This window comes from Cyprinus carpio, unplaced genomic scaffold (genome assembly GCF_018340385.1).
Source record: "Cyprinus carpio isolate SPL01 unplaced genomic scaffold, ASM1834038v1 S000006815, whole genome shotgun sequence".
NCBI lineage: Eukaryota > Metazoa > Chordata > Actinopteri > Cypriniformes > Cyprinidae > Cyprinus > Cyprinus carpio.
In genome coordinates, this window is record NW_024879399.1 from 37,077 (window position 1) to 48,568 (window position 11,492).

General features: G+C 42.5%; 1 long non-coding RNA gene across 2 annotated transcripts; it reads right to left on the reverse strand.

Annotated features, from left to right (window-relative positions):
• Positions 1-754: 754 nt before the first annotated feature.
• Positions 755-1,299, reverse strand: LOC122144993. 2 transcript variants are annotated; one of them, XR_006160021.1, is made up of 4 exons: positions 1,245-1,299; positions 1,042-1,133; positions 865-976; positions 755-791 (listed from the first exon to the last, which is right to left on the reverse strand). It is a non-coding gene; the product is annotated as an uncharacterized LOC122144993 (long non-coding RNA). The 2 variants fall into 2 exon arrangements; XR_006160020.1 differs by having other exon boundaries at positions 757-976.
• Between the last annotated feature and the right edge of the window lie 10,193 nt (positions 1,300-11,492).

Genomic DNA, 11,492 nt, shown 5'->3' on the forward strand with positions numbered 1-11,492 from the left:
GCAGGGTAAGAATTTGTGTCCATGTGTCCATATTTGAATTTTATTGTCTGACCAAAACAATCTCATTTATTACATTTTTTCACCTTAGTTGCCAGCAAAGGAGCTGTATAAGGTCCATCTTCAAAAACAAATAAGAAAAAGTGACATGGTGATGGACCTTATACAGCTTGAAATGGAAGAGAAAAGGCTCCTCATTAAAAAAAGCAGCACTTGAAATAGAATTACTTGAGAATCGCCTTAAGGTGAGAACTTGTCTGAATATTAATCTGTTGCATGTTAAAAGTGGTCTGTCTGTCTCTATCTAGCTGTATGTATGTGTAAAGCAATATAAAAAAACTACTTTTTTAATGAAGTTTACTTTTATTGTTTTTCAGGAAATGAAGAAATAAACTGCCTGGCAGACCAGTGCAAAAAAAGCTAATAAAAGTAATTTTGACAAATCCTGTCTCTCAAAAGTCTTCCGTCTCTGTTGGCCTCTAAAATCTGTCGGTGTTCCTCTGGGCCATCTTCCTCAATACAAGGATGGCTCTCTCCTCTTATAGTGGCAATATTGTGAAGCACAACACAAGCCACAATAATGTCGCATGCCCTCTCTGGACTAACCCGGAGTCCACGCAGACACTGAAACCGAGATTTGAGGATCCCTATAGTCATCTCCACCTTGGCCCGTGTTCGGCTGTGAGCCAGGTTAAACCGTGTCTGTGGTCCAGGCTCAGGTTCAGGGTAGGGTGTCATTAAATAGGACAGACAAGGGTATCCTCTGTCCCCCAGCAAGTAACCATTGTACTGTCCTGTAATGATTGAAGTGTACAACACAAATATAGTAAAAACGAAAAAACAAAAATTGTATAAAGCAAATCATACCCTGCTGAAATGTCTGGCATAATGATGACTCGCGGAAAATTCTGGCATCATGCACAGATCCTGGCCATTTTGCCTCGACATTGGTGATGATTTGGGTTGCCTCACATATTACCTATAGTTAGTGGAAAAAGTGATGACTTTGATGATTTTAAGAAGGGGAAAAAATTAAGTTGTTACCTGCACATTGATACTATGAATAGATTTCCTATTAACATAGTCTCCCATAGGAATGTGAGTGCCATCAATGCACCCAATTACATTTGGAAACCCTGAAACAGAAAGTTATGGAAGTATGAAGTGTGTGCATAATGAATACATGTATAGATATTAATAATATATAAACTAATATGACTGTCATATTTTACTACAAAAGGACAAACCTGCCACTCTGTGGAATTCGTCTTTAATAACAAGCAGAGGTTTATGGCCAGGGAAACTGTACAAACTTGGGAAACAACCGTTTAAGTGCCAGACACACTGTACGAACGGCTCTACACACAGTTGCCTTTCCCACATGCTCTGAATCGCCCACACTGTACAAAAAATGGCCAGACGCAAAAAACCTAAGTGCTATGCACAGAATTTTTCTGTGCTAAGCGCAGAGCCGCGGTTTGTCACATTTGCGATATGCGGTTTTAAAAGACGTGTTAAATAAACTAATGAATCTTTTGAAAAACGATAACGCTCTGTTAAATATTCATTAGGGTATGCAAACACATCAATACGCGGTCTTATAACCCTCTCCCGACGAAAAAAACCTTGTATAATTTGTGCTTCTACGTCCACAGGATCCTCGTCAAAAGGGCACGCCATGCTCACCAACCTTCTGAAACGAAGTTACACTGAAACATGAACCTGCTCTCGAGCAGGTTATCTTCAGAGAGTCAGTTGCTATGGTTACATACATACCCAGAAAGTTACCTCTGTTTTTGGAACCGAACGTTGAGGTTATCCACGAACTTACCCTTAAACATACCCAGGTATGTCACATAACCTGCTTTTTGGAATACCCCCCCAGGAAAGCTCTTTTCATGCTGAGCTAATCAAAACAACCACAGCTGATCACAGTTGAAAGTCAAATGGATTAGCTACACCTGATTGAGATTACAAGTCATTTAGGGCCTGTTTACACCTAGTCATTTCATGCATTTTCTCTATTCGGATATCTATCTGATTTGTTAAAATGTTTCCGTTTACACTTGTTTTTTTTTTTTAATGACATGTTGATATTATATCTTTCACTTGGATGTTATAAATTCCAATGAGTAAATACAGCTGGACAAAATGAAAACTGTGTCTGTCTTCATTTCAGGTTGCAAAGCAACAAAATGTGATTATTTTAACGGGGGGGTAATTTTTTTCAATACCCACTGTACCTGTTACGAGGTTCATTTTGACAAGCTGATCCGAACTCCTGAAGCAAACTCCAAATTAACCTTGTTGTTTTGGCCTGATTTTTTAGAAATTGTCACACTAGTTATTTCCTCAACTTTGCTTTAAGTAAATTGGGGCCTTTAGGCAGCTGACTTTTGGCCTCTCTGCCCTATCAAGCAGTGACTCTGCAGGTAGTGTTTGCGCATGAAGATACCTCATGAAACTTATTTTGGACAGGCTTCTTGGCAACACAATGGTCTAATGATTTACAACAAAACCGAGTGAGTGAGCTTTAGTAATAAAATTAATACAGTACTTATTTCTTGCCAGAACAGAAAAATTGCTTAAAAAAATTACATTTACACAAAAACTGACCACTAACTGCACACCTTTTATACATAATCTTATTTTTTAGTTCACTTGTCATGAAATGTAATGCATGGGATAGTGGAATATCATAGGCAGCAAAGGATACATTCATACTGCCTTCAAAAATGACACAATCATAGGATTCAGATGTGCACTGTTTCCTTTCTATCTCTATATGCTGCAAAGGCAGCATTTTTCAGCTTTCAGACAGCCTAAATCTGCAGTTCTCTCTCAAGCTGCAACAGAACAGGATACCGACAGTTTATGAGCTGGTTATAATAATAATTATTTATTCCTGGCACTGTAAACAGTATAATATATAAGCACTGTGACACTAAATTTTGGCAGTAATAAAGGAGGTAAGTGGCACAATAAATTAAAAATAAAAATCTGATTGTGTGGCGCCCCCTATCATTTCGCCTAGGGCAGGGTTTTCAAACTTGTCCTGAAGGCCCCCCAGCATGGCACAATTTGTTTGTGTCCCTTATTGGATACACCCAGTTCAAGTCTTGCAATCTTTACTAATGAGCTAATGAGTTGAATCAAGTTTATTTACCTGATGAAGACACAAAATGTTCAAAGTTGGGGGGGGGGGGGGGGGGGGGGTCTCCAGGAGAGTTTTGAGAACCCCTGGCCTAGACAAATGCCCATGTTGCCTTTAACACAGGCCGGTCTTGATTGTATGACACATCTTATTTACCACAGTGGTGAATGTGTATTTTTTAAATATCTATTTGTTATATGACATGACCTATCTTTGCATTAATGCAGCCGATGCCTCCAGCCAAAATTTGTGAGTCACAAACATTGTGCAACACACAAGCCTTTCCCATATATATATAATATATATATATATATATATATATATATATATATATATATATATATATATATATATATATATATATATATATGTGTGTGTGTGTGTGTGTGTGTGTGTGTGGGTGTCTGTGTGGGTGTGGGTATATACTCACAGAAGTATATAGACAATATATAGACTATTGTAAGTATAGGAGTATATTTATACACAAATGACAAAATGCCTTACTGTAGAAATTGTCACAGAAATTTGAAAACTACAGCTGTTCCTCACAGTCACATGACTCTTTATGATGAAACAGAATATTGCAAAAATTTAACGTCATTAATCTCTCTCTCTCCTCTCCTCTCTCTCTCTCTCTCTCTCTCTCTCTCTCCCTCTCTGTCTCTATCTCTATGTGTGTGTGTGTGTGTGTGTGTGTGTGTGTGTACAGTACCTGGAATTTCCTAAGTTATGGGGACCATATTTATTGTATAAAAACTATTATGCCTATGGAATGTCCCTATAGCGATAGAAATATCAGTGTGTGTATATACTGGTATATATGGTTTATGAAGAGACAAATGTGAATAATGACATGGGTACTACAACGTAAGCATGGTTTATGAGGACACTTCCTGTGTCCTTGTAAACCAAACAGCTTAAAAAAAATAAACTGTTTTTTTTTTTTTTTTTTTTTTTTTTGATAATCTAAAAATACAGAATGTTTTACTTGATGGGTAGGCTTAGGGGTAGGTTTAGGGTAATGGGAGAGAAAATACAGTTTGTACAATATAGAACAGTATAAAAACCAGTATGCTTATGGAGAGTACCCGTAAACCACATTCACAAATGTATGTGTGTGTTTATTGTTTTAGGAATTGTATGTGAGTGTTAATGCAGGAGTTAAACTGAGCGTGTACTGGAGTTGTGCTACATATATTGCTACACTACTGACAATAGATGGACCTTTTTTTGTGACCACATCTGGAATCATAAAAATGTTTGAAGTCAAGCAAATCTCATATGACTAAAACAGTCAAACATACTTGCTCAGTCAATAGCTGTCTACAATGCTATACGATACTATACTATACGCTTGCTCTCTGTCTCTCTCACACACACATCTGCACATGCACACACAAAACCTTACTAACCTTGGTGCTCCATTACATAAAGGGTTAGTTTAATCAAAAAGAAAATCATTTATTCACCCTTATGTTGTTACAAACTTTTAAGATGTCCTTTTGAAGCATCATAGTTTTGGTGGAATGAACTATCAATTGAGGCATGAGAATCACCGATCACTGAGAAATGTAATTACTCTAAAAGCATCACTATTTGGAGTGGTGCTACTGCTCAATGTATATTTTTACTTACTTTATCTGCAGTACATTTATGATCTGGCATTCAACAGATGGATCACCTACTGGCCCAACATGCTTTTTTTAATGGTGATAAGCTATGTCTAAGCAAGATCACAGAACTTTGTGTAAATAAAGTAACAAACTGAAAAAGTTTATTACATCTGAATGTCAATCTAACAACTAAATGTTTTACAGATGAGCAAATATTCTAAACTACACTTTCCAGATGAAAACAAACACATTAAATAGATGTCTGGATGGTGTAAGTGTGCTCATGAGATACCGGCCCATGATGCAATCCTTAGAGAAGGAAACTGCACTGGCCACTAGACCTATTAAAAACCCCTCTGTCACAATCCTACAACTTTAAAATAAGGATAACTGTCAGTCTGCCTGTTTCATCACAGAAGTCCTTTCTCCCAAATGGGTGGCCACACACACTGGCAAATATGGGCTTAGGTAGATTTTTATTAAAAATCAGAATCAGCTGTCAGAATCACAATACATTCATAGTGTGAATAGCAGCTATCTGGTAGACATGAAACAGGTTTTATGACATGACTTGTGGCTTAGAAATCTGCACGAATAATAGTGCTTCACACCATCTTCCTCATGTTCTGCTATTGGTTAAAACCAATGTGCAGTTTGTATGATATTATCAAGAGCACAGCAATAACATGGAGAAAGCTAATGCCATGGAGGAACTTCTCTTTATAATTGTGTTGCATGGCTTATCATCTTTATAATGTCTATTTTCAGTGGGTAGTTTTGTTTAATAAGCTCATATTTGTGATTATTTATACAATGAAAAAAAAGGTTAACTGAATCACCAACAAAACATGTTTATAGTGTATGACAATATTATATTCATTATATTGATATTAAATGCATATTTTGCCATGCTACATATCAGGGTTTGTGTTAAACCCTGGAACATTAAAAAAAAATAGCTTTACTGAGAAATCAGCCTTTTTTGCAGAGTAGTTTGGAGGTTTTTGCAATCTCATGTTTCCTAATCATAGCTGAAGTTGGGGGTTTTCAAACTGCTGAATGACTGTAATGCCTGACCCAAACTGTTATGTGGTAAATCTCAGAAAATGTGTAGATTAGTTTTAGCCACTTTACTATTAAAATTCAGTTTTAAACATCTTTCAGAACTATAAGTTATAGTATATTAATAATTTTATGTACCATTTTTAATTTCAGAAATTGATAACCAACCAAGCTGCTGAAAGTGTGTATTATCCACATGACTAAAACAATTTAATCCTAAAACTAATCTTATCAGTTTATTCTGGTGTTTGTTTTTTGTAACTGTGTCATCCATGTTTCTGGATAAATTGGTCATCCATGAACACGGGCATAATCAAAATGTTACTGAACTAAGCCTATAGCAAGTACCGTTAAACTATCTCTATCCAAAACAAAAACAAACCAACAAACAGTAGCTATAAACTTAATTTTATTATCCAGAACACAACCTAGATAATTTACCGATGTTTTATTAGTTAGTATGTTCCCATCGACTTTGATTACCTAATCATCTTCCTTAGGCTACTTAATTTAAACTTAGACCCAAAAAGAATAGATTCATTTAATCATAAATGTAATGAAAGCTTATTTTCGGACAGCCAATCCCTAACAGCACACATACGTCGGGCCAATGTGAACCCAATATACAAAATTCCATCGGCACGATGTAGCTCGGGGAGCGTTTGCTAATTGGGAATATGTCCCCACGACGTTGGCATCTGATCGCACATGCTCTCCGGCTGATGTTTGGACGATGGAGCTGTTAATTCCTGCCGTTCTGTATGTGTGCGGTTCACTGGCATTTTGCTCATCGATACGGACCACCCGTGGCATCCGCCGCTGGTTTATAATAAAACAAAACACACCACTCTCAATAACAGTTGCAAGAAGTTTATATATTTTTTTTATTTACATATATAAATACATTTACATTTATCAAATGTTTTTATCAAAAGTGACTTACAAATGTGAAACATTCAATTCAATTCACAACTGTTTGTACTCTTTCAAAAAATTCACCATGGGTTTTACCACAGCATTTGCTGTGAATCCATAGTAAAAAACAAAATCAACCATAGTTTTACTACAATTCCATGGTTTAACTATGACTGTTACAGTAAAACCAGTGTACGTACAAAAATAACCATTACTACAGCATTTGCAGTAAAACCATAGTAACTACAAAATTTACCATAATTTCAAAAACTATGGTTACTATAGTCATGGCTACCACAGTTTACTGTAGTATTACTACAATATAACCATAATAGAAACCATGGCCTCGAAAACCATGGTATGAACCAAAAAAAAAAAAAAAAAACTTGATTACTACACATGGTTGCTACCGTTTTACTTTAGTAAAACGTCTAGGATACGTATGCCTGAAGGAAGGAACGGAGACATTACGTCAGAAAGAGACTGATGAATGGGGGTCTAGCCCGAGAGCCCAATCACCTTCGAGTGGTAACAAATGAGCCAAGGGTACACAATGTACCTTGGTCTAGGGGATTTGCATCGCGAGCTCTGCCCCGCTGTGTGGGTATATAAGAGCAGCGCAAGCAACTCGCATTCAAGTTTTCGCTGAGGGGCCGGACCCAGTGACCCGGCCGTTCAGTGGAACAGCGATGTGGCTAAGGGACGTAACGTCTCCGTTCCCTCCTTCAGAGAACAAGGGTTACATACGTAACCTAGACGTTCCCTTTCAGTCGGTTACGTTCTACGTTACGTCAGAAAGAGACTGACGAATGGGGTCCCTTACAAAACGCCACATGGCTGTCTTGCAGTGACCCGTGTGAGCGATAGCACCCTGTCATGAGGCCAGCACGAGTGAGGGCCTATACCTGACACAGAATACACTGGGTAGCATATTCCAGCTGGACGTATGCTAGCGGCTGCCTGCTCATAGGAGGACTTACAAGGCAGGTATAAACCGAGAGGTGGTGATACACATGAATTCTGAGGTACCCAGCCCGCAGGGTGGAAGTTTCAACGACAGAGCTGGCAAGGTGCTTGCCAAGGGAAAGACACATGCTACGAAGAGACTTACTGTGGATATACACATGTGGGATTGCCCAGAAAAGGGGGAATCACAACACATGGAGGCATCTATCCTACACAGGGCTGACTGAATAGGGCATGGAGGCAAGTGCTGGACATCAACAGTGCTGGAGGAACCCAGGGTTCTGAACTGAGGAACTCATCTGAGGGGAATAGCGCGCGTATCCAGGTCCGTGGAGTGGAATAACGCAGCAAGCGGATTGACACCGAGCAAGTCCTTACTGGCCCAAAGGGGCGATTACCCAGGAGGACACAGGCTCTACACAGAGATTATAAAATCTCACAAACGTGTTAGGTGTCACCCAGCCCGCATCTCTACAGATGTCTGTTAGCGAGGCGCCATGGCGCCAGCACCCACGGAGGAGGCTACACTCCTATAGTTTGAGTGAGCTCTCACCCCTAGGGGCCATGGCAAGTCTTGAGCCTGATAAGCCAGGACAATAGCATCCACTATCCAGTGGGATAACCTCTGCTTGGAGACAGCCTTTCCCTTCTGCTGGCCTCCGTAACAAACAAAGAGCTGGTCTGAGGTCCTGAAGCACTGAGTTCTGTCTACGTAATTGCGGAGCGCATGTACTGGACAGAGCAGTGCCAGGGCTGGGTCTGCCTCCTCTGGGGGCAGCGCTTGCATGTTCACCACCTGATCTCTAAAAGGAGTGGTGGGAACTTTGGGCACATATCCAGGCCCGGGGTCTCAAGATAACATGAAAGTTGGCCAGCCCTGAATTCCAGGCATGCTTCATCAACTGAAAATGCCTGCAGGTCCCTGACCCTCTTAACCCGAAGCCAAAGCCATCAGGAGCACAGTCTTCAATGATAAAAACTTTAGCTCTACTGAAAGCAAGGGTTCGAAGGGAGCCCTCTGCAGTGCCGATAGAACAACTGCGAGGTCCCAAGAGGGAACTTGATGAGGGCGAGGCGGACTGAGCCTCCTGGCCCCTCTCAGGAACCTGATGACCAGATCATGCTTCCCAAGAGACTTACCATCAAAAGGCTCATGGTGAGCCGAAATGGTGTCCACATAGACCTTCAGGGTGTAAGGAGACAGCCTTCGTTCCAACCCTTCCTGAAGAAAGGAAAGCACTGACCCGATCGGGCATTTCCAGGGGTCTTCACGACGTGAAGAACACCAGGGTGATGAAGAGGTTCCACTTCAGAGCATAGGCGTGTCTGGTAGACAAGGCTCTAGCCGAGGTGATGGTAGCTACCACCTGAGGTGGCAAGGTACCTAAACCTTCGGTGACCCGTCCAGAACCCACACATGTAGGTTCCAAAGATCGGGACGTGGGTGCCCCGTCTCTGAGAAAGAAGGTCTTTCCTCAGAGGAATTGGCCAGGGAGGGGCTGTCGCGAGGAGTACAAGTTCGGGGAACCAGGTCCGGCCGGGCCAAAACGGCGCAACCATGAGGACCTGCTCCTCGTCCTCCCTGATCTTGCACAAAGTCTGTGCAAGAAGGCTTACTGGGGGAAACGTCCAGCTGTGCGCCAGAGCATCCGTGCCAAGGGTGCCCGTCGGTCAGGGTGTAAAACAACTAGCAGTCGGGGAATTTTCTGAAGAGGCAAACAGGTCTCTACCTGAGCGTCTCTGAAGTGTTCCCAAATCAGCTGAACCGACTGGGGGTGGATTCTCCATTCCCCGGTGCGAGACTGCTGACATGAAAGCTCGTCGGCTGCACGATTGAGCCTGCCCGGAATGTGAATGGCACAAAGCGACCTCAGATGCTTCTGACTCCACAAGAGGAGACGGCGAGCGAGTTGCGACATGCAGCGAGAGCGTAGACCGCCCTGACGGTTGATGTACGCTACGGTCGCAGTGTTGTCCGTACAGACCAGAAAGTGTTTGTCCTTCAGCAGGGCCCTGAAGCGGTGCAGAGCAAGCTGCACTGCTAGCAACTCGAGGCAATTGACATGCCACTGAAGTCAGGGTCCTGTCCAGGAATCTCACGCAGCATGCCCGTTGCACATGGCACCCCAGCCCGTGGCAGAGGCATCTGTTGACACAACAACATGTCTGGACACTGGTTCTAGGGGAACGCCAGCCCATAAAAATGAGAGGTCCAACCACGGGTTGAAAGGTTCAGAGGCAGGCCGAGGTGACGGTCACTCAGAGTGTGCCCTGTTGCCATGCCCATCTCGGACTTGGTCGTGAAGCCCGTACTGAAGCGTTCTCATATGGAGCAACCCGAGAGGTATTACTGCCGCTGCAGACGCCATATGTCCCCAGGAGCCTCTGAAACTGTTTCAGTGGAACCGCTCTCTTGCCCTCGAATTGACTTCAATTCTGCAGTGGACTGCGCACACCTCGCTCGTAAGCTGCGCGAACATGGGTGACCGAGTCTATTTCCATACCGAGAAAAGAGATCTTCTGCACAGCGTAGAGGGAGTTTGCTCTTTTCCCAGTTTTTGACCCGAAGACCCAGACGTGCAAGGTGTCTGAGCACCAGATCCCTGAGCTCGCACAACTGCGCTCGAGAGTGAGATAGAAGCAGCCCGTCGAGGTAGGTTGAGGATACGGACACCTTGTTCCCTGAAAGGAGCCAGGGCTCCCTCTGCGACTTTTTTAAAGATATGGGGAGACAGGGCCAAGCCGAAAGGGAGAACCTTGTACTGATAATGCCTGCCCCTCGAAAGCAAAACCCGAAGAAACGGTCTGTGTCGAGGAAGAATGGAAACATGAAAGTACGCGTCCTTCAGGTCGATTTACTGCAAACCAATCCAATGGACGAATGCATTCGAAAATGCGCTTGGGCGTTAGCATCTTTAGCGGCACAGTCTGTGAAGAGGTCGGTTCAATGCATGCATACCAGGATTGGCCGTAAACCCACTATTGTTTTCTTCTTGGTACTATGAAGTAGGGGGCTGTAAAAGCCGGGACTGGAGGGACCTGGCTCTATAGCGCCCTTTGCCAGCAGGGGGTCTTGACCTGTTTTTGAAAATGAGTAAAGACTCGGATGTTCCGAATTTGAGTTTTGGGAGGTCATTCCACCAGCCAGGCACAGTCCAGGAAAAGGTCATTGAGAGTGATTTTGAACCTCTTTGGGATGGCACCACAAGCCTCCGTTCACTTGCAGAACGCAAGCTTCTGGAGGCCACATAAGTTTGAACTAGTGAGTTTTAGGTATATTGGTGCCATGCCAGTGGTCGTCTTGTAGCAAGCAACAATACCTTGAATTGGATGCGATTTGGCTACTGGTAGCCAGGTGTAAACCTGATGAGGGAGAGGATGAACGTGAGCTTGTTTTTTGCTCATTGAAGACAACCCTCGCTGCTGCATTCTGGATCAGTTGTAAGGCTTGATAGTACATGCAGGAAGGCCCGCTAGGAGAGCATTACAATAGTCCAGTCTGGAGGGAACCAAGAGCTTGGACAAGAAGTTGGGATGGCTTGCTCTGACAGGAAGGGTCACTAATCTTCCTAATGATGGTTGTATATGGCAAAATCGCGGGACTCGGGTCGTTGTAACGATATGGTCTTGAAGCTTAACTGATGATCCATCACAAGCTCCTATGTTTCTGGTTGTCCTGGAAGGAGTTATAGTTGACGAACCCCAGCTGTATAGAGTAGTTGTGATTTAACGAAGGGTTAGCTGTAACCACCCGCAGTTCTTTTTAGTAAGGTTGAGCTGAAGGT